The sequence below is a fragment of the Lathamus discolor genome, chromosome 5 (genome assembly GCF_037157495.1).
Source record: "Lathamus discolor isolate bLatDis1 chromosome 5, bLatDis1.hap1, whole genome shotgun sequence".
NCBI classification, from domain to species: domain Eukaryota; kingdom Metazoa; phylum Chordata; class Aves; order Psittaciformes; family Psittacidae; genus Lathamus; species Lathamus discolor.
This window is the reverse complement of record NC_088888.1, coordinates 27,301,725-27,325,836: the sequence shown is the minus strand read 5'-3', so window position 1 is coordinate 27,325,836 and position 24,112 is coordinate 27,301,725. Positions and strand designations below refer to the sequence as shown.

General features: G+C 37.2%; 1 protein-coding gene across 3 annotated transcripts in view; it reads right to left on the bottom strand.

Annotated features, from left to right (window-relative positions):
• Positions 1-24,112, bottom strand: part of SMYD3 (SET and MYND domain containing 3) — a 409,224-nt gene that overhangs the window by 326,255 nt on the left and 58,857 nt on the right. The window contains exons 1-2 of one of the 3 annotated variants that reach the window (XM_065680134.1): positions 9,868-9,950; positions 9,644-9,759 (exon numbers count right to left, since the gene is read on the bottom strand). The exons of the other annotated variants lie outside the window; for them this stretch is intronic. The gene's annotated coding sequence lies outside the window, so the exon portion shown is untranslated. Of the gene's footprint in view, positions 1-9,643; positions 9,760-9,867; positions 9,951-24,112 lie in introns of those variants that run through there. 3 annotated transcript variants of the gene reach the window in all.

Here is a 24,112-nt window from a genome sequence, read left to right as displayed (position 1 = left end):
TTACAAGCCTTTTTTTTTTTTTCTTGCAATTCTTGGTTACTGCCAAAGAGGAGGATGAGGAACAGAAAAAGAAATTTACCTACAGTTGTTGCTGCTCCAAAAGAACTGGCCCAATGGTAACACAAAAGTATCTTATCTAAAGAATATATACTACTAATTTTAGCATGACTAATCAAAATCTAATTTCTCTTTTTAAATCAAAGTATTTGCAGCTCAAATTCTCCCTAAAACAGATTCAGGATAGAAAGAAATTCTTGCCTAAAAAGCCTTTTACTTAATCAGTCCCACCTTAAGTAGCTCCATGAATATTCCTCTCAATAAACTACTATAAAGCTTAACATTTTTCCCTTTACTTTCAGTAACTCACTTAGCCTTCTCTAGCCAAACACCATCTCAAATCCTAGTCCCTCTATAGCAAGCATCAGGTTTTTCCCACCACTTCACAATTGCTGATTAGTATCTTTCATATAAAGGAATTAGATTTAACAAGAATAAATTCTCAGCACCTGGATCACTATACTTCATTCAGAAATATCAGTATGGTCAAATAGACATTTTCCAATAAACATTTCATAATCAGTTTCTTTTTCATAATGTACGATTCCCAATGAATAATTTAAAAAACAGGAAGAATGCTTTATTATATGAACCAAAGGCAAATGTACGAGAACAGATAACCTGCTGAAAGGTCACCTACAAATTGATTATAGCAGAAAGCACTGAAAACCAAATGTGCTACAACCAAATGCCACTGTAATTCTGAACCATCAAGACACAGCCATGCCCAAACTTCCAATTATGATGCCACCTTCATGCTCACATTTTTATTTATTATATTTACAGACTTTGAGATTGCTAAATTCTAAGACCTGCATTTCCACTTCACATAGATGAGTCTTGCTTTCTCTCCACTGGTTTCAGCTGTTCCAGAGCCTGAACCATCCTTCTCCTGTCTGTCAGTTGAGCATTGATGCTTCAATACTGCAGTAAAGAACATGTAAGTGTGTGGTTAAATATGGCAAGCAAGGGAAACCACAAGTTTCCCCACTTTGGTTTGACTTAGTCATGGAGTCATGCTCTCAGGTACGGTTTGCCTCATGAGGTGAATGCCTCATGCTCAGTCCTCCAGCCCAGTCTTGGCTGTGTTCTTTGCTCCCCTTTACTCTCTCTCTAGGATCTCACAGTTCCATAAGCAGGGGATGAGACATTTACACTGACTGACAATAGAAACACACCTCTCCACCCAACCCCCTTTGGAGAATTATCTTTCCCTATCAAAACGGCTTCACAGCTAATTCAGTTTTAGTATTAAGGATGACAGCATCACCACACTTCTACTCATTTTCATTTCTGCCTTAGGCACCTGAGGTCCCATCATAAAAAATTCACCAAAATACACATTCTCTCTCATGAGTCTGACCCTACTAAAACTATGACTCAAAAACTTCAGAGTGATAAGAATTCAGATGCAAAGATATTGCACAGCTAAATTCAGGTCAGCCACTCAGCCTCAACAACCAGACGTTTTGTTTACACAACACAAACCCAGTATAAGGCAACACTACTGTATGGCAGGGAGAGGGTGGAAGGTGCCTCTTCAGTTTCAAGTTTACCAGCAGAAAAAAGATTAAGTAGTTTTTCCATGACAGACCTCATCAATCTTTCAGCACTTCCTGATTTTACAGTCACCTATGGAAAAAAAGACTTAAAACTAAAGCCCTGAAATGATACCACAATGACGATAATTTGAGTACAGGCTCATCTGGAAACATGCTGATAATTAATCCCTTGTGAGCAAAAGTTTTTTTTAGTCCTATAACAAGATAATTGAAAATCATCAATTCCACTCTGACATAATTAAACATTAAATCAGTATCCAAAAATAATATTCATTTGGTAGCTGACTGGCACTTTTTATAACATCTGCCTTCACCTGAAATCTCTTGAGATTCTTTCATTATAGTGAATGCATAAGAAATCTAATTGAAAGATGTACTTTTCAACAGAGTTTCACTTTGGGTTTTGAGATTTAGAAATAAGATTGTGAATGCAGACTACAATTTTCTCTCTGTTATATCAAACTCATTGGTTGCATTTGCTAGAAACACAAATCAATGCAGCATGTAGACATTGTAATGGCCTAGAAATATTGAAGCATACTTTTATCCATAACAGGAAATAAAGCTAATTCAGGTAGATAAAGAATTACTTTTATTAGAAAGAATGTTAATGGCAGGGAGAACACACTCTTTCAATTGTTTACCAATTGACTTCAATAGTCTATTTTTCTCTTACAAATCTTGTGATTTGGTATGACAGGCTGCATTGCATGCTTCAGAATATTCAAGTTGAATAACAACACATTTTCTGAAGTGCCAACAAGAAATAGAAAGAGAGTATGGGAAGATAAATAACTGGAAATAAAATAGTAAGATCTGTGAAGAAGCTGGCATGGGTAAATTCCAGAGCTTCCTAAGGAGAATGGAATGAAAAAGCTAGAAGATAAGGAAGACTGAAGCAACAACTGCAGGAGAAAGAGTCTTATTTTGCCTTGTCCTCTCTTTATGGAGTCAAATGCAGATGAAAGAGGTCTATATCCAGAGGGATGAGGTGCTAAAGATAAGGAAGTTATTTCAGCTCTTTAAGCGAGTTTTGAATACTTTGGAAAATACATAAAACTTTCAGTTTTAGCTTTTTTAACCAAAAAAGCTTACCCATCCTGATCAAAAATACAGTTTCCCATAAGAAATCAGTAAGGAATTCAAACACAGTGTCACTGTGACATGCACTTGACTTTCAAATTTCCTTTTCCTACTTCAGTTATTTAATTCAGATATGCCACCCAATCAGCTCAGCCAGTTACAGAACTAACCTACGTTACTGAAAACTCAAAGCTCAAAGCATTTAGGTAATGTAAAATTCAAGCTATTATATAATTGTAATTCTGTTTACTTTACAGAAATTGCATATTCTTCTCAACTATATCACATTTTCCTATGTGCCTTCTCATAAAATGCATTTAACATTGAACCATACATTAAGAAGGGGAAAACATTTAGATGTTACTAAGTGACGTTGAATAATAACTCACAGGAGTCCTAACAGTCCTGCAATTTTATTTATGACATCATAAAAACATCAGATAACATCATATAAAATGTTTTATCTGTGGTTAAATACATAATGCCTTCCTTCATAAACAACTATACACAAAGGATTAAAGGAATGAAGTTGAAAGTATTTAATCAGGCAAAGTTTAATGAGAAAAACATTTTGGGGGGTAGAGGTGTCTTTGGGGTTTTGTTTTTTTTTTTTTTAATTTTTTCATGGTCACATTTGTATCACTTTCAGATTTTCTGAAAAGGGAAAAAATTGTTTTTACTATGGTAAAAGTCCCCAAAGATAAATAATCTTTTCTATAAAAGTTAAGAAGTGTCATTTTATCATTGTATTTACACCAAATATTTCATTTTGCCTTTTGTTTCCCCTGTTTGCAAGTGTTTGGTGAAAAGAGGTTCATATACTACATACACACGCTGTATTGGGGGAAAAAAAAAATAAAAATCTGTCTTCTTAATAAGCACTACCTTTACAGATGTAAAGGGGCCACAATCAGGTTATAAAGCTCTTACCTCATATGCTTTATAATAAAGTGTTTATATAGGACTTCCATCAAAATTTAAATTAAAAATAATTTTTAAAAGTTAGCAATCCTGCATGGCAAGATCAAGTAAGCAGAAATGTCATGGTTTAGACAAGTTGTAAATCCGTAACTGTAAGGAATATACTTCCAACAGCTACAATATTATCATTTGATTAGGGGTTTTTTTTAATTAAATGTATCCATATTTGATTAAAGAAGTTCACAAGTTCCCTTTCTGTGACTATAAGTAGAAAACTGTTTACTTCCTCACGTGCTACAAATTAGTGTTGAAACTGATAATATAGGATAGGAAACAGCTGGAATTACTATTTCATAAAATGTCCAAGATACCTGGGACTACACCCAATGTCTGCCAGCACTCTACTCTACATTGGCCTAAAGGAATAGTAGCACTGACAAGTAAGGCTAATCCAGTATTTTCCACTTTCAGGCATCAAGTCTCATCTCGATAATCTATAATCAAGCAGTGCATGGAAATCCATTAGTAAACATGTGATCACCACAGTAGAACTCTGTCAGAACTCAAAACTTGAAATATTTAGCCAAATCCCACAGAAAGTATGAACTGGCACATTAAGCCTTTTGGACCTCCCTGCTCTGTCCAATTTTTCTGTGACTTCTGACCCTATTTTGAGCATGCACCATTCCTCACACCCTACTTCCTAAAACATAATTTATTAGAGCATTTTTTCCACCAGAAAATCTGAGGCCGGGAGGAGTTCACTTCTGTAGTTTAAGAAACAAAAACCAAAACTGCAATATGTCACCATTAGATGCACCAAATACACATTCATAACACACATTAAACCGGTCACATCTTATAGGGATCTGATGGACTTCAGATAGAGTATCAGTACTGGGGCATTTGCAATCACTTGCTCAGAAGGACAAACTGAATTGACCTGCATCCATATAATGCACCAACACTTTAAAAGAAACATTAATTAGTGACAACCATAAAAGAATTGTTTGCATATAAACAGTACCCAGCATATGATGAATGCATTTGCTTTTGGCAATTCCCATGAGCTAGCTACAGAAAAATTACAGCCCCTCCTCCTAACAGGACAGTGCAAAGATTTCATGCCACTCTTCAGTTCAGTAAAAAGACATAACCAGTATGTTTTAAAGGGATCATAGTCAGATACAGCTTTACTATGCTGATTCCATACGATCCTTTTTTCTGTCAGACTGTCCTGTGGAAAAACGGAGGGTTGCAATCGTTTTTTTCAGGCTTGAAGCACGTGAATCACACCTACATCTTTTACTGGAGCTACTGATCCCATGCATGAATACAGCCAGAAGCTGGACCAGACGCAGCTGGCTAAGGCTGCTGAGGCACAACCACCAGAAAATTGTGAAAATCAATCAGAACAGTGGGAGATCATTTCAGTGCTTTTGTTTGCCAGTACTAACAAAACGCAGTAAGAGTACAGAGCCTTGCTCTGAGGCAGAGCAATTAAGACACAGTGCTATGGCTTTACCAAGGCAAACCTGAGAGAAGCGGTGATCAACAATGCAGAGAATAATGTCCCTGTTACTGAGCTGGTATAGCGGATTCCTAACAGGACAGAAGGAAACCTTTGTCTACCTGGAGTGCACACAACTGGTCTTTTAAAACAACTCATAAGTAAATGTTAAGGAAAAATCCCTAACACGGGCATGTGGCTCTTCTGAGGAAGAACTAAACTCCATTTCTTTTCATACAGAATCACATCTAAGGGTTTCATTAATTCTTGAGACACCCACATTCAAGTGGAAAACCATAAATTGCAAGAACTACTTTTTGTCTCTTCAATTCCTACAAAGAAATCTGTAAGACAACACAGTTTCAGTTATGCTCATTGCTACATTTACCCAAAACAGTCACATGAGGCACAGATTACTGCAACATAATCCAGCCAGACCATATGAGGCCAGCTAAAAGCTGAAGCCAGAGCAGAAACCAGCTGCTTAATTTTGCTATATGCTGGCAACACAACAGAAATTCTTTATAGACTGGCCTCTAGCTATATATAGCTTTTCAGATGGCATTCACTGTTTAAAGCTCTATAGAGGTTACCACTTGTTTACCAGCAAACATCCAGCTAACACTCTAGCTAAAACCGCCCCTCTTTAAAGAAAAAGCATTAACGATCAGGTGTTTTCATGAAATACCCTCGCCTCTACAGTCCTATCTCAGCAGAAGGCCGAACCGGCTAACTTTACTAGCACCAAATATATATTTGTTTTTTCTCCTTACATGGGAGGGAATGGTGGACACAGGGCTTATTATGGAAATCTGTTAAGCATGAGACTGACAGGGTTTTCCTTGGGATGCAATATGAGGATGTAGTGTATTTTTCAAAAGGTATCTACAATTTTTACCTGTTAGATTTTAAAGGGGAATAATCTCAAACATATATTCCTCACTGATGGTCTTTTCTCTCTCCTAAAAAATATTTCCATTTCTATCAAGTCAAAAAGCTATTTTTCAAAAATCTCCTGCATAACATAACTGTACAGACACAGATTTATAACACAGAGAATTTTTCAAGACAATTTGATTATCAGAACATCAACAGATTACTTATCTCCAAATATGACCTCAGCATAAATTTAGTCAGCCACAGGAAATGAGGATACTATATATTTTGAACTAATTCTATATCCCTCTGAGTCTCAAGTCTACCAAGAAGTTGCACAACTTCATATTTAATCTTTTCTATGAAGCCAAAATTTACAAGTTTAGAATAAGCCTTTATATAATTATTAAACATATTATTATTATTAAACACCCTCTTATTAAGCAGTTTTGTGACTTCCAAATAAAAAAGGCTTACATTTGCACAACTCCATGATTTGTTATCACAGTAACTGCAAAGGAAGTTACTTTTTAGTTCTTAGCTGTTTGCATTTACCAGAAGCTAACAGGTGACTTCGTTCCAGATAAAAGATGTAGACAATATCTTTCTCTAGTTATGCAAATAAATAGCAAGCTAGTCTTATCTGAAGAGTTACCAAGAAATTATTTACCTAGAAAAATCTTATTATTAAAATGTTTATGTAATTTTAAAGAACAATGTCTAGATCAAAACCATCTGTAGTATTTCTGTGACTGAAATCCCCAGAGCAACATTGGTTTGCACTGTAAGACACCCCCATCTTCCTGCTCTGCCCCCAAGTACGCATACCATGGCATGAAAAAAGTTGGACACAAGTACACACACATTACTTCTGCTTTTCATCAATAAACACCATTGGCCCTCTCACTCGTAATAATAACACATAACATTTTGGTAAAGAATCATCGGAAGATGATTCTTTCTCAAGAAACTATAAAGTTAAAATTATAGCTTCAAAGCATGTACCATAGAGCTTGTGACCTCCATGTCCTTGTTATGTCCTTGTTAAAGAAAAGTAACAAACATTGCCAAACTCAAATAAAGACAGTAGCATGAAAGGTCTTCCAAGCATTATGAAAACAGCTGTAGTAAGATGCAGTACTGCAGTCATCTGTTAGCTGAAGGGAGGAAACACTATCTGCCATACCAGCTGTTTTTGAGCTGGAAGGCAATTTTCTTTTTTTTTTTTCCTAATTTAGATAACAAAAAAAAAAACCCAAAAAAAAAACCAAATAAATTTGCTCAATATTATATTTCTTCACCAAACACATAGTCATCAGAAAACCCATATCACTAGTTTAACAAGAATTTGTTCTTCACAAGGTCATAAAATTATTTAGATTGGAAAAGACCCTTCAGATCATTGAGTCAAACTGTTAACCCAGTGCTGCCAAGTCCACCACTAAACCATGTCCCTGAAGTGCCACATCTACATACGTTTTAAATTCCTCTAGGAATGGTGACTCCACCACAGCCCTGGGAAGCCTGGTCCAATGCTTGACAACCCTTTCAGGGAAGAAATATTTTCCTATTATTCAATCTAAACATTTCCTGGTACAACTTGAAGCCTTTTCCTCTCAATTCTATCACTTGTTACTTGGGAAAAGAGTACCTACTTCACTATAACCTCCTTTCGGGTAGTTATAGAAAGCATTAAGGTCTCCCCTGAGCCTCCTTTTCTGCAGACTAGATCAGTCAAGACTGATTTGATAAGATTTCATCTTTATCCGTACGCTGTCTTTATTGAGAGCATTTTGTATTTCACAGTGACATTATTAACAGGGCAAATTTGAAAATAAAAGTGATGCCTGTTGAACATTTTAAATATTGACTGAATGTCACTTTTTGCCCAGTTTTCAAAAAAATTCAGCGCTCAAACACCTGGCAACTAGCATTAATATTTCTGACATTTTTTTGTCCTGTTAAATCCAGGTTGTCAGGTTAAGGTGATAAAAAGACTGTGTAGCACTGAAATAAAGCAAATACAGAAAATGTGGTTTGTTGGGGGTTTTTTAAGGTCACATACACGTGAAAAAATATAAAATAGGACTGGTTTTATGTAATATTCCCTTGTCTATAAATATAACAATAGCTGCTAATATTTTAGCCAAGAGCTCTATATTCTCATCCAGAGACCAGCTTACTGTAGCAGGGATGTACGTGATTCCAGCAAAAGAACAAAAGTAATTATGTGTTCCCTTTCCTCCATAAAAATCAAATGAAGACCATTTCCACTCACTGACCATAAAACTCACGTTATTTATCAGCTGCATCCTTCCTAGAAACCATTATACTTTGTTTCTGCAAAAAAGTGCACAACTGCAGTTCCTAACGCAAATTATTACAGCTATCCACTGAAATTAGCAAAATTAAATATTTTTCACATGGTATGCAGAGAGCACATTAGAATACAAAAATGACTAGTGCATGTTATAAGGATAAAGATTTACAGCAATCACTGTAATTTTATCCCTCCATTAAATATCCAACCTGATTAATAATGTGACCTATTTAAAAGATTTTTTTAAAGCATTTGAAATGCATAAAATTTAATTTCACTATGTCAGGGAGTTTTAATTCTTATTCCTATGAACATGAGTTCTAATACAAGTAGGGATATCAGAATTCTCACCTTTAGTTAATTTTCCTAAAAAATCCAGTGCCAAAGGTTAACCACTGTAGCATTGTTCACCTTTTTCCAGCACAATAATAAAATACAGCTTCAGGAATCTTCTATAGAAATGATCTTTTAAAATAAAAATATATTTATGAAAAGCCCTGACACTGACAGTAAGGAGAACTATTGGCTACTTTACTTGCAGGCATTTTTGTAATGAGACTCAGTAGGTTTCAATCAATTTTGATTTCAAATCAAGATTAAAAAATAAATATTATATTTAACTTTCTGCACCACAAGACACTGATGGAAGATGGATAAAAGGGAGAAAGAACAGAGCAGCCTAAAACAGGTATGCCAACATAGTCAAGAGACAGCATTAAGGTTATGTCTAGTAAGTAAAGCAGGATTTACATCAGGAATTGGTGGAATAAAATAACTATTTCACATCAAATCACATTGCTTTGCTCACCACTGTGAAGAAAAATCATCTACCCTTCTTTTAAAGGGTGTTTGAAAAGACATGACGAATTCCAGAAGCAGGCAGACAGATCATCAGGGTTTTATTTTTATAGAGCAGGATTAGCAAGTCATCACTTAATGGTGGCTACATCCAAAGGTCGATGTGCAGCACGGTATCATGTTTCTGACTGGCCTCCACCAGACTCCTTGTGAAAAGACATAGCAACAACATAAAGAGATCTTTACACTACTGTGTACATCTCAGTACACACCAATATCTGCCATAGGAATTTCCTGAGCTAAAGGCTGTATTCACACTAAAAATGGCAGCAATTTCTTCTTCAAATCAGCAGATCAGCAGTCACACCAGTCTAAGACATGGCAAATCTGATGTTGTCTTCTTCTCTCACACCCTACCTTTCAATATCCCAACTTCTTACACACTACAAACAGTACAACACAACGCAGCATTAGAAACACAGGATTAAATGGCTCCCATAGCTCCATCCAACTTACCAAAGACTGATGAAGTAGATATCAGATCAGACCAGCCAGATGGTACCTCCAATGAGGGAAAATATTCCAAAGTCCAAGGGCAGACCTGCCAGCCCTTGTCTGTATCTAGCTGGCATCTTGGATGCCGTGCATACAGACCAAAAATAAACAAACAAAAATTACAAAATTAAAACCTTTACTCACACTCATACCTCCCCTCTCCTTCCATTTTCTGTCTCTTTTACCCCACAGCAGAGAAAACAAGGATCAGGATACAAGAAGGAGTTGCTATGCTTCAGCACAGCCCAAACACAACAACTCTGTTAAACACCACCCCCAAAAAGCCAGGTGAAAGAGAGCTGCTTAATGCTCTTCATGGGGTACTCGCAGAAGCTGCAGTGCATCATCACCACCTGCCCCACACCTGAAAACTTACTCAGGTGCCTGCAGTCTTACCCTGAACTCAGAGCCAGACAGCAGGGCTACTCTTCACCCAACAGGAGCTGTTCAGTAGCCTGAGATACCTTTAGAATGACCCAGGTCTCTACCACCCCAGACTCAAAGTCCATCAAGCCTTTCAGCTCCAAAAGTAGCCACTAACAGAGTCAAGGAAAGAATACATGAATAAGACAAGTGTTATTTTGGGCAAAACTTCATTTATACGATCTCCAAGGCTTTGCTGATTTCCTTCTTAAGGATGCTGCAAGCCAAAGGTGGTACAATTATATAACCAATGGGTTTTTCTTCCATAGTTTAACCAATGTAAATGTTCGCAGATCTAACAGTTCCACTGTTACAGGAACACAGAAAGGAGAGAATCAGATGTTACTAGATTTATTCTGTTTCATGCCATTCAAAAAAAATTATAAGTAAAAATAATTTCAAATATTCTATAGTTTTTCAGAATCTTAAATGTCTTGGTCTGTTTGGTATAGTAACCCAGCCAGGGAAGATCTCCCCATTCAAAACACTAAAGTGCAAAATTTAATTCCTTTTTTAAAGGACTTTATTAAAATCATTGTCATAAGACCCAAAGCTTCTTTACTGTGAAATGCTGGATAAAATGCAACTGTGACTGGAACTCCAGCCTTTTACTCATTTATCTGGTACCTCTCCACCTGAAGCTAATTGGAGAATAGGCAAAGGCCACCTACCCCTTAGCTCTGCCTTTCTTGCCCCTTTTCCCCAAGCATGTCAAATGGTTCCTTGGTTTTCTACTCTAACCTCAAGAACAGTTAGCATTTTTCTAATTGAAATAGAAAAGAAGTGTTAGAATCCTGGAGTATTGTGTGCAGTTCTGGTGTCCTCAACATAAAAAGGACATGGAACTGCTGGAACAAGTCCAGAGGAGGGCCACGAGGATGATCAGGGGACTGGAGCACCTCCCGTATGAAGACAGGCTGAGGAAGTTGGGGCTGTTCAGCCTGGAGAAGAGAAGGCTGTGTGGGGACCTAATAGCAGCCTTCCAGTACCTGAAGGGGGCCTATAGGGATGCTGGGGAGGGACTCTTCGTCAGGGACTGTAGTGACAGGACAAGGGGTAATGGGTTAAAACTTAAACAGGGGAAGTTTAGATTGGATATAAGGAGGAAATTCTTTCCTGTTAGGGTGGTGAGGCACTGGAATGGGTTGCCCAGGGAGGTTGTGAGTGCTCCATCCCTGGCGGTGTTCAAGGCCAGGTTGGATGAAGCCTTGGGTGGGATGGTTTAGTGTGAGGTGTCCCTGCCCATGGCAGGGGGGATGGAATTAGATGATCTTGAGGTCCTTTCCAACCCTAACTATTCTATGATTCTATGATTCTCTCCCCAAAAGCACTCAGTTACTAAAAGAACTGTATTATATTCTGGAACATACAGGCCATTAGACACTTCAGAGCTTTGATTAGTATTTGTTTAGTAACAGTACAAGAACAAATAGAGCATCCCTTAACAAATCAGTTTTCTGGAGGCAGCATTTATACACCAGTCATGTTATTCAAACAAATCCAAAACTGGCCTGCAAGAAGTTGACACAGTCTCTTCTTAATAAAGACACATGAGCTTCAAAACTAATTATCAAAATGGATTGTGCTTAATCAAGTAATGAAAAATTGCTGTCAACAACAACATCCCTTTAAAGAATGCCAAAAAGCCCACCAGCTTTTAAGTCATGAACAGTAATCTCCTGCATTCAGATTTCCTAGAGCAACCCCAACCCTGTAATTACGCAGTAGTTACAACCCTTTTCCCTGACAAAGCCAAGCCTACACAGAAATACCAAGTATAATAATTTTGCATAAAAATTATTGTTTTTTAACTCTAAAACAAGCAAATTTCAGAGAAATATGGTATTCCAAAAGGTATAAAAATACGAACAATTCAATCATCTGCCATGTCGCACATGATCAACATTTCCCATTTTCTAGCTCAGCTTTCACTCAAAGTCAACGATACATTTTAAATGATGCCAAAAAAAAGAGACCCATTAAGCTTTATGTTACTCGTGTGACAATGTACTTTTTAAAGGGCAGAAATAACTCCACTGTGCCCACAAAATTCATGAGGGACTTTGATGAATCATGTCCTGTCTGGAGTTAGGTACTAAGACTGTCTTCACCGGACGCACATGTAGCATTACCAGGATTATTCAGACAGACCCACAAGAAAGTCATTTAAATCTAAAGAGACTTATCTTTCCTACAAGCACAGCAATACTCAAGTTGTTTATGATGTTTTAGGTATCACAATGGCCCTCTTTCTCTTCTGTAAAGAAGATGGTGCATTTCAGCTATAAAAAGAAAATGAAAACAACCTATTTAAAGTCCTTGGAAATTCTTCTGTAATAAACCCACCACTCAAAGAATATCAGTATCATTTTATCCTTTGACTCCACATGTGTATAGTTTTCCAGAACCACTGGAAAATTATAAAATTTGCTTTAAAAAAAAATTATTTCACTCTAATTGACCTATTAAAATTTCAACTCTACATTTGCCTAAAATAAGTACAAAACCACTTTTTCTATCTTATTCCAACAACCTTTTCAGCTTAGACACTGCCAGTGCTTAGGCACTGCTTTACATTCATGTGAGTTCCAGAAATAGAATCATAGAATCATAGAATAGTTCATAAAATATTTAGGGTTGGAAAGGACCTTAAGATCATCTAGGTCTAACCCCCCTGCCATGGGCAGGGACGCCTCCCACTAAACCATGTCACCCAAGGCTCTGTCCCCAAAAAGTACTCATTTATTGAAAAAACCCTGTATTTGAAGTATATTGGTGATATCCAAAAGCTTTTTAGCTTGGACAAGTAAGCTGTTGGCAACAGCTGTTGAAGCGTAAAACACAAGATATAAGGCAAGGTGTTTGCCTCACATTAGAAGACATGAAATATAATTGCTTCTTTTAACTTACCAACCACTAGAAATACATCTGAACTAATTTTTCATGGATAAATTCCATTAATACAAATAACTGCATAACCAAATTCTGTTTACAGGGTGTCTTTTAGTCCACATGATAGTTATAAATGGGGTTTTATAACTTTTTTAAACAGTGTATTTTTTATCTTTTATGCTTTTCTTTAAAAGTCTTCAAACTTATTTCCCAACTACTCAATCAGAGAACCACAAACCACACAAAAAATTAAATAAGTAATTTAATTTGGGCAATGATTCAACATCAGAATGAAGCAGTAAATGAGCACATATTCTTCTGCTGCTGCTTCTTTCTCAAAAGAAGCTATCAATGAGAGGTTCTGAGGCAACAAGACACAAACACATAACATCACTGATTCAAACAGCTAATTGAGGGCAGATGTCTCAAGAGAATACCAGAGCAGCCTTCTGCATTTCCAAGTATGTCTTACTTTTCTACAGATAAATATATCCCCATAGCTAGGAAATCCATTCCATTCTGAAAGTAAAGACGCAATTTGGTTTTGTGCAATTTGTGCATCCTTCTATATTTTAATTACAGGTTCCCTCACAGTTTGGAAAAAAAGGAGCACAAGCAATTCTCACAGCCATATGGAAGCATCAGAGAGCAAGAGTGGTTTTGTGGGAGATACTTTTAAAGTAGTTTTCATCCTAACTTCCAAAGTACACTAGCACTTCTGGAAGATGCTGACTGCCTTATAACAAACACATCAATAACATTTTCAAAGTGATTTTTGAGTGCTCTAGCATGAGAGCAAGCTTCATGACAGTTAAAAACGTCTTCTCTCAGGGATTCAAAGTGCACAGGTTCACATATACTCTTCTGTATAACACACACATACAGAAGTCTTGTGTGATCTTCAACATAGCAGTTTCATTCTACCTAGAAAATTCATCCTACATAAAGTAAAAACCCTAAGCAAACTCAATTTCAATTACCTTTTTTTTTGCATAACAACACATTCCAGTTACATATGTAAAACAGTCATCACTGCAAGCTTTTTATAGCATAAGGCGAGAGTGTAAGATTAACTAGTAACACTACAATAATAGCAGTGCTAATGAATTCATCCCAACCTGTAGCCTAATAGCACGCACAACACTGCTAGCATTAACAATTATTCCACTGTATGCATCTCTCACTGAATATACTCGCATTATGCTCAACATAATCCAAATATAACATCTCCCAGAACACAGAAGAGCTAAGGCAGATATGTGGAGGTAGATTGACTTACCAAGACAGAATGACATGCGAGAGGATGCAGGCAGCTTCTGGCAAGAAAACAGTGTGGAAAAATTCAAATTTCACTCCCCATTTGTCCCTAAGCAGCAATAACAATATTCAGATCTTGTCCCTGATCCCATGGAATCAATGATGGCACTCCCACTGATTGAATCTCAACACACAAGGTTCAACGTGAGGCCACACAGAGAGAATGGACACTCAAGTCACACAGAATGTACATGCCAGAGCACAAGAACATACAAGCCTGGTCCAGGACAGGATTGTGCCTTGGCATATGGGAATACACAGCAGCGCAAGGTCCCTCGAGCCCACATGCAGCTGGAAGTTGTGCCTTCCAACGAGATAGCTCTCCAGCTGCACAACAGCACCACCTCCTTCAAGACCCCATGCAGGAGGCATTGGTAAGACTCCCTAACCATGTCTGTATCTAGGACAAGGGGTATGAGAAGATGAATATTACACCATAAATGCAGTAAATTAATGAGCCTCAATGGTGAAGCATGGAGCAGAACAGCATGCCCTGGAACATGAGACTGTGGTCCACCCCAGGGAGGTCATATTCTGAGCCCTAGTTTAGGGGGTTTGAAGACCTCCTGAAGATTCACATAGTGCATTACCGTTGGTGGTAGCCCCTGTTGCTTGCCTTTTGTCAAGAAAAGGCTACAAGGTCCTGAGGAGGAGAAAGCCTGTAAAGGTATAATCCAGACTGGCAAGGCCAGTCTTCCTAGAGTAAAAGCGTTGAATGAACAGACAAAACCAGAAGTTGCCAAAATTACCCCTACACCTCAAAATTCAGAGAGAGTAAGTCGACTGGAATAGCAAGCTTATCTGCAATCTGGGCCAGAAAGGTAGATGAACATCACTATGCAAAATTACCTTTCAGCTTTAAAAAACTTCAGGCATTCTGGATATAAAAACACACTGGTTTTCTTTCTATGAGTTATAAAATCAGTGTTACTGGGAGAAAAGCAAAGATGACTACGTAAACAAAGCTAGTTACAGCTTTTAAAAACACCAGACGAACTTTATAGAATCCTATGGTCAGATCTTTTACTGTGGGTTTTTTTGTTTGGTTTTTGTTTTGGCTTGGGTTTTTTTTGGTTTTTGTTTTGAGTACTCAGCTTTACTTGGAACAATAAATAAAGCCACTGTGCCTCATTATTCTAAATTCCACCATTTACCATTACATGAATTTAATCAATGTCATCTGCTTGCATGAGCTGGAACAGCCACCTGCCCTCCCTCTCAAACATCCTCCAAATTCTCTGTGCAATTTTGATTCTGAAGAGTGGCATGATCATTCATATACTCAGGGCTTCTCATCTGCTAAGTGATGAGAACTTTTGCTAGTAGCACTGTAAGGACAGGTTAGGGTGGATGAAGAAAATTTTAGTGGTCTAACGTAGTTTTTCCCTTTTCTGCTATGAAGAACTAAGACAATTAACATCTCTCCACTGAAATGGCAGAAGTGCAACAAACACCCACTGAAAAATCTAGACACCGGGAGAAAATCTGCCAAAATGCAGCTACACACCTTTCTTCATATTACTGCATGAAAATAAATCATTAAATATGACCCAAGAAGATTCCTAATCACTAACAATAATAATTACAGAATTATCATCAGACAATTGAACATTACCCACTTAATCTTAGCTGAGCGAAATATCAGTTGCCACAGAAAGACAGAATGTGACACACTCCTTCACACTTTGGAAAGCTAACAGAAAACTGTGGAGTTATACAGTTTTCAGAAGAAGACAGTACATAAATACAAATTACTATTACACGCTTGCTTGATCCAACAAGCTTGGTGCAACAAGCTTCATCATATTTCTGCCTATGCACCAGCCCTCCCCTCCACCCCAGCAATGCAAAAATGTAGTCCAGGGAAATCCTCCTCCACCCACCAACAATAAAACTCCACTCGAGTGTGTATGAGCAAGACAAAGTGATTAAAAGCATATTGTGACATATATTCACAACTTCCCACTTCTCCTTATGTATATGGGTTAACACTAATAGAATAACTATTATAAAATATGATGAAATACACAAATGAGTAGGAAACCCACCCTCCCACTCTCCCCTTGTCAGCTCCACTTCCTACACTTAGAGACATTCACTTAAACTGCTACAAATATCTGTATTCCCGTCCCAAAAAAATCAAGAGATGCTCTGGCAGAAAACGATGGTGCTCAAATGTCTCAAAGTTAACTGGAAAACACGAAGTTCCTCCCTTAACCAGGCTTGTGTTTCTCTTTCTGTGCCTTTCTCGTGAGAATCCACATTTCCTTCATCTAGAGCAGAAAACTGAATTTGCAAATTTAATTTCTTGTGAATCTACAACATTTAGATAGTAGTAAAAAGTAAAAAACAGTTGCTAGAAATCATACAACTATGGTCCTACTGAACTGGGTGAGTTGGTTGGTTTGTTTATATCATGGGCAGGTTTGCCAGTATAATTTATATTAATTTTGTTGTTTGTGGTGCAATTCCTGAGTAGCAAATAAAAACTTTCAAAGAAAGATATCTGGCAGCAACATGCTTGGACAGCAGATGTGTATATGCTTATGTATATGCTTACTCTTCTCCCAAACAGTAGTGTACTTCACAGCCAAATGTCTCTCTCTGAAAATACACTGTTCACAGCTCTGGACACCCAGCTCTTTTGATTCACTCTCCCACCAGAGACGTAAAAATGGACTACAGTTTCTTCCGGAATACACAAGCTACCAGACACAGTTCTCTTTACTTGGCAGGGTTTCTCTGTATTTATAAAATTTGTGTGGTTATAGAGATATATTATCTCTCTGATCTCATAGCCACCTACATATTTGCTTTTGTCTTTCTGACACAACATGCATTATGATTTATTATCTACTGTTACCACCTGCAGCAGAAGGGGCCATTGTGAGACATAAGGAAATCTACCAAAATTCAGCTGCTTTCAAGAAGACACCACTTACTGCAAATAAGAACCATGAACACTGTACAAGATCCTGCTGTTACAGGGTACTGTTTGTTTCCAGGTTCTTATATTCTTTAATTTTGTGCCATGACAAAATATTACAAGAACAGTTAAATAAATAAGATACAAAACATATCCATTAACATCTTCATTATGTCAAGAAGTCTTTTTAGAGAGCTGTATAAAGTTAACCAGGAAAACATATTTTTCAGAATTATAGTTAACAACAATTGCCCCAAATTGCTTCTATCCTTTATACCTCATAATTCATACATACTGAAGATGATGGCACAAATCTTGCTGCAATTCTCAGCAGCCACTGTTAAATCATCTGAACTACATTTTTTTACATGAGATGGTTAAATACACTTACTCCTCTTTTAACTACAGGTACAAGGACATTAAGACAACAAGCTGAATTCTTGTCTTGGTCATTCCTGCCATCAGTCAGCTGTGGAGTCAGCCTAGTTACATTACCCAGGTAATGGCACAAATTTTGGTCCTGAGTGTCATTGATGGAAAAATGACAGAATGGGGGCAAACTGGTGAAGTGCCACATTAAGCTTTACCGCTGGAGTTTGTTTTCAGAATTGTGTCTTTTCAGTCAAATGAATTGGAACTTGCATCAAAAATTACTACTTAACTGTCTGAAATGTCTAAAATGCTAGTTTAATGAAAAAAAAAATAAATCTAGGGAAGTGAAATCTCTCATTTAAAGAGATGTTTATTTCAGATCCATGCCATCTAAAGTATCACCAGGATGATGGATATTTGTCAAGTCAAAAAAAAAAAACAAACACATAAAAACATTTTTAAAAGTTGGAAGTTTAAAAACAAGTGATTCTATGCTGATAATTTCTCACTAGCAGCCAGTTTAGAGAACTTTACCTCTCAAAGAATAAAAACAAATGTGATTCTCTAAAAGATAAACCAGCACAAATACACACAGTACAAATTGCTGGTTTAAGTGCCTATTTATTAATTTGAGTACCAGCTTATTCAGTAAGGCTGAAATGACCACAGAATGAGAAACACATCAGCACTGCTTACTCTATGTAATTTCTGCATAGCAGAGGAAATTGATGTTACAGATAGCAAGTAATTTCTGCACCTCCCTCTCTTCTTACTACCTTCCCAGGCTAGAGGCCCAAAAAGGTAAAGTATTTTTCACCCACAACACTGAATGAATGCTGACAAACCAGTAGGCTGACACTTCACTGTTTCTGCCTAAACCAGTAGCAACACATAATCACATCCAGTCTATTTACATGAGTGTAGACAACTCTGATTTCAGTGATCTTGTGATGCATAGAAATATCCATCAATGAGTGGGCATCCAATCCAGTTTCCTCTGAAAGCTGAGTGAAACCTTGGCCTTGACGGTAATGGAAGAAGAAAGAAGATTAATTTTGTACTCATGAGTACAGGCAAAGCACAAGGTTCATTGGCAGATTGAAAAATGTTCTTGTGAAATAGGAGATGGAAGGAAGCTTTAATTCCTAAGGTTTTCTATTTTAAACTAGAAAAATACACCAAAATTTCCAAAAGTGATTATAAAAGATTTAACAATCCACAATTACTTTAAATTCTGAAGGGAGACATGTTCAAATCCATCATCTGCAGCATCTGTGACATTAGGGACACATCTGAGAGCACACATTCAAAAGTTAAAAAAAGCCCACAGCCAGCATAGGAAGTTTCAAAGGATCTATAAGAAGAAATGCAATTATTGATGGCTATAGGTATGAAAAATCTAGTCAATATTTACACAACCAAGGAAAGGAGTGGATACAGGGGAGAAAAGAATGAAAAATTTAGATGAGCTCCTAAAAGAAACATTCCTAGGTCTGACTGTGCCAGTCAGTCAACAATCAACACTACCTGAGGACAGTATGGGAACTTCCAGGGCAGGAGTGTAGGGAAACACAAGCAAAGAAGCTATTGCAAATTGTTATGACTGTCAGTCGCAGTTGTTTCACCTTCCTTCACAGTATCTGCTGCCAGCCACTACCACAAAATAGCTGCACCCACTGCTGTGCCAAGAAACTACGCAGTTTAAACTTTGTCACCTTCAGGTTGCTATGGTACAAGCTGGGTGATCTCAAGCCAGCTCATAGCATACCAGTGATACAACCACTTTGTGACTGCCGCTCACCCATTTTAAATCCTGAGAGTGGATCAACCCAACTGCAGTCCTGACCCACTATGACTGTTGTTTCTCTCTCCATCTTATTTCCACAACAAACTTAGATGTAGTTTGAATGAAATAGGACACACCCAAAAAAATTTAACATCACAACTAAGGTGTTAACAAATATATATATACACCCATATACTGGGGAATAGGGAGAGAACACACTTTTAAGGACTAAACTTCATGTAGGTAAGTATGGGTCATTTATCTGATACCCACTGAAATGCGTACATGTGAAATTGTCTCACCTTCTGTTGATACTTTGACTGTAACAGCTAGTTATATATAGGATATCCTCACAGGTATCCTATAGGATACCTTAGACAGAGAAAGTTACCCTCATTTTCAGAGAGGCTCCGAAGAAGCTGAGATAACAGCAAATCAACAGTAACACCACAAATACACAGTTCCCCATCCTATATTCAAAAAGCATGGTATTTTTCAGTAATCAATCTACTCCAACACCATTCTGGAAGGAAAACAATTTTTAGCCTCTTCATCTATTAAACATGTTAAACAAGTCTCAGAGCTGATTAATAATCCTGCCACACAGAATCCTAGCTCTGCTCAGAGCCAAAACAAACAAGCAAAACTGCTTTAAGCAACCTCACTGCAGGTCACACTAAAGACAAGGATAGAACAGTTTGCTGCCAATAGCATTACAAGCAGTTACCAGGCTTATCCTCCTCAATTAGAGGCTTTTAAAATTGCCGATAGAAGATATAAGTGTTTCTCATTTACTACCCAGACCTTTACTAAACATCTCCATGACCTTGTTTCATGCTGGCTTTTCCTAAACACAGAAGGTGCATCACCCCACATATTTTTGTGCATGTACTCCAGTCGCCACAAATGCTAAAGCTTTTTATCATTACTGTTTCCATTTCACTTCCATAAGGGTGCCAGAAAAGCAACTGATGTATATCACATGTCAGTGACCATTAGCTTTTTAAGCACTGTGTTTTGTGGATATGCTCTGAGCAGCATTAAGCAAAGTAATGGTAATTAAGTCTCTGGCCACCTGGATCCTTTTCAATTCTGCACTAAGAAAAAAACAAAAAAGTGAGAGCTGGGAAATAGCCTACACTGCTCTGCCATTTATTTCCCCAGACCCTCTTCTGCCTTCTTATTACTTCCAATTTAGCATGACAGAAAAAGGGTCAACTGAACAAGCATATACACTTTCCTCCTCCACCACCACCACACCTTCCCCACCTGCGCACACTCAAGGTTTAAATAACTCTTCTAGAAAGCTTATGCTTTTCAGACAGGGTTGAATTAATCTCCTTTTAAAACTGTCTTTTCTCTAACCCCTGCCCTCCAAGAACAAAGCTTTCTTTCCTACTACACACAACCAAATTATTACAAATTCTACCCAACCATTCCTTGTTTTAAAATTCTTCTACCTGGTTTTCTATACCTGGTGCTTGTTACAGTATAGGCAATTTGTAAACAGACGGTGCACACAGAAACCAAATGAACAGACCTGAACTATACCATAAGTAAAGTTTAAAGTATTGTAGTCCTATAGTTTTACTTTCACTGTACCAAGCTGAATCTTTCTAATGTCTCAGCTACTGTTATCTGGAAAAAGTAAAATGCTGAAGTGAAAGCATGTAAACAACAAAATCCAATATTCACATAAAACTTGGTTGCTTGCTATGCTTCAAGAATCAGACAAAACTTGGCTGTTTGCTATGCTTCAAGAATCAGTGCTTAGTTTTCTCCTAATATATTTAATTTTTCCCTATTTCCTTTGGGTTTATATACTGCAAAAGCAGAGGCTGAGCTTATTTTAGTCCCCTCTTGCTACGTAAGACAGCTCCTCAGAATCAACAACAAATGCTAGCAAAGTGATCATTCATGTCCTCTGACAAATATGAAGGTCTAGCAGAATTAGTTTTGTTATGCCTTTGTGGAAGACACTCAAAAGAGAGTACAGAAAAATTCCCCTAAATTGTTTAGGCAGTAACCAAACACAGTGTTTCTGATGATCACAAGTCAGTTCTTAAAAGCTGTAAGTGTGAAGCTTTTTAAAACTACACCCAGAGGGAACGGGAGAGAAGACGAACCGTGTCCACATGCCCACCAAGCAAATCTTTTTTCAACAGAACTACTAAACCAGTAGCACTGTTGAGATAATCAACAAATCTCATGTAGTAGACTTAATGACAGCAATGGTCAGCGAAAAAGGTACTGATACAGTTTGATGAGCAGGAACATACTCCTCCAACTCTAAAATAAAAAAGAGTCAAGAAGATTGATATAAACACAGCTGTATGTTGAGCACCTATGCTTAACCACTGTTGCTTCAGGTATAATGATTTCTGGAAATTATAAGACTTTGGGTATTATAAGAAAAAGGAATTATAAAAATGAAAAGGTTTTTGCAAAATAGTCCTGGGCCATGACTAAAACCAGGTTTGTTGGTACTGGCCTGGTCTTCAATTTACCATAAACACAGAAGTTTGCATGAGACAGGATAGTAATGTACATTAGGTTTGAATTACACAAAGAGCAATGATGGATAAACATGCACTTACTTTTCTCATCTCCAGAAAAAGAACTTCACAGCCTCGTAATCACAGGGAAACTAAATAAGGGCATCCAGCGTTAAATGAAATAGCAAACCTGGCATCAAAAAGCAACTTTGTCGTCAGAAAGCAACCTTCACCTGTATGCCTTTAACTTGCTCTTAATTTAACATACTCTTAACTTTATCCTAATATTTCCTTTTACTTTCTGGATACAAATCACTGTAATTTCCCTGATAACATGGATTACTAAATTAACTAGTGAATTCTAAGTAAGAATAATCTTAAGTGCTGCTAAAGAATATGCTGACCAGGTAGACGTATCTTATCTTCAAAGGTCTTCTCAGAAAACATAAGATACCTGATGCCTATAAGATCAGAGAGAGCAACATGAAGATCAAACATACTTTTTCCAGTCACATCAGTAAGTGAGACTATTTCCTTCAACTTGTACTTAAAAAGATACCTAAATAGATTACCACAATTTAGCATTCAGATTTTACAAAGGCCAGGTGACATTGCTCAACTCCCAGCTCTCTTCTGCCTATGCAGATACATAACCAAAAACCCTTTAAAACCCTTTAAAAAGAAGATGTGTTTTTTTTAATTGGTACTAATGCTATTTATGTTGAAAAGAAACTCTTTCAAAGCACTGAGCACAATAAAAAGTACTGAAAACTCAGAAGAACAAGTAAAATATATTTAAACTTCGATAGGAAGAATAAACAAAGGATTTTAAAGAGACCAGGGCATTAGTTGTCTCGAGGGATGTACCTCTGCACTTTACAGTAGCTTTCTTAGTACTTAAGAATAAAATTAATTATACCAAGAGCCTAAACGGACAACTCATCCTTTGGTTAAAACTGTCTGTGGGTATACAGAGACTAGCACATAGCATCAAACTTGTATTCTCCTTCAATTTCAACTTCACAAACCTAAAAATATTGAGGCAGAAAACCAAAAATCAGGCTGACACATAAAACATGAACATGTTTCTAATGTATATGGATACTGGCTTTCTTTTTCATCCTAACCTGGACTTTACAGTCAGTGGAGTCACTCAATTTTAGAGACAAGATGGTAGATACAGATTTCACTCAATGTCTCAAGTAGTTTCTGTAGCTCTGTCTGCTATTGTGAGAAGAACCATAAATGTATACAAAAAATTTCAATTTGTATCCCATGTTCATTGTCTCACAGGATTCCAGGCCACCTCCCCACGCATGTAAGTAAAAGCTGAAGAATAAAAAGCAAGGACTGATTTTATCTCAAGGTTATGGAAACACCATTAAACCATAAAACCATGCTGTCAAAAATTTATCTTGACATTAGAAAATGTCTCACTGGAGTTAAATCCTTAACACATAATTAACTGCAGATAATTCTGCTTAATATGGAGGATCAGAATTTAAAAACAGTCACAACCTCAGTAAACGACGTTAAATAAACTGCAGCTTCTGAAAAGTGATCAGATAGTAAGAGTGGAAAAAATCCAACTCCAGCTCAAAGAACAGTTGATGCAAAAGCAAATTGCCTAATAAGGACAAGGCAACATTGTCAAAAGGGAAGGCAGGTACTTTACCCTTCTAAAAGGGTACATCCCTTTCAGTACAGCTGATATTTTCCACAGGTCTTATGCAAAGATACATTGGAGTTCCCATGGAAAGAATGTCAAAACTTTCTTTGAATTCGAGTGGGAAGTTTCTACAAGTTTGTACACAAGGGGACTCTGCTCATTAAGTGTCACAAGTCAGTGAATAAAATTATAATTAATTTTCACAAAGACAAGAGCAGTGGCCAGCACAAAAGGAGGACTGTTTAAAAGAGCTTCTGTGAAGCTCTTTTGACCTAAATCATGTTGGAGATTTTCCAAGAACTATCTGGCTCTGGTTACCTCACTTCAGGACTGTTGTTCTCTTTTGACTGTCCTTCTGTCTGCTTATTTTTCTTCTTGAGGATCCAGCATCAAACAGAATAAAAAATGACCTTTGACTGGATCTTTTTGTGGCACGCAATGAAAGAACCGATCCAAAAAATTTCATTGTTAAAATAAGCACCTACTGAAATTGAGAGGAATGTTGGAAGAGGTTGGGAAAACAAGATTACATCTTGAAGTTATGTATCTG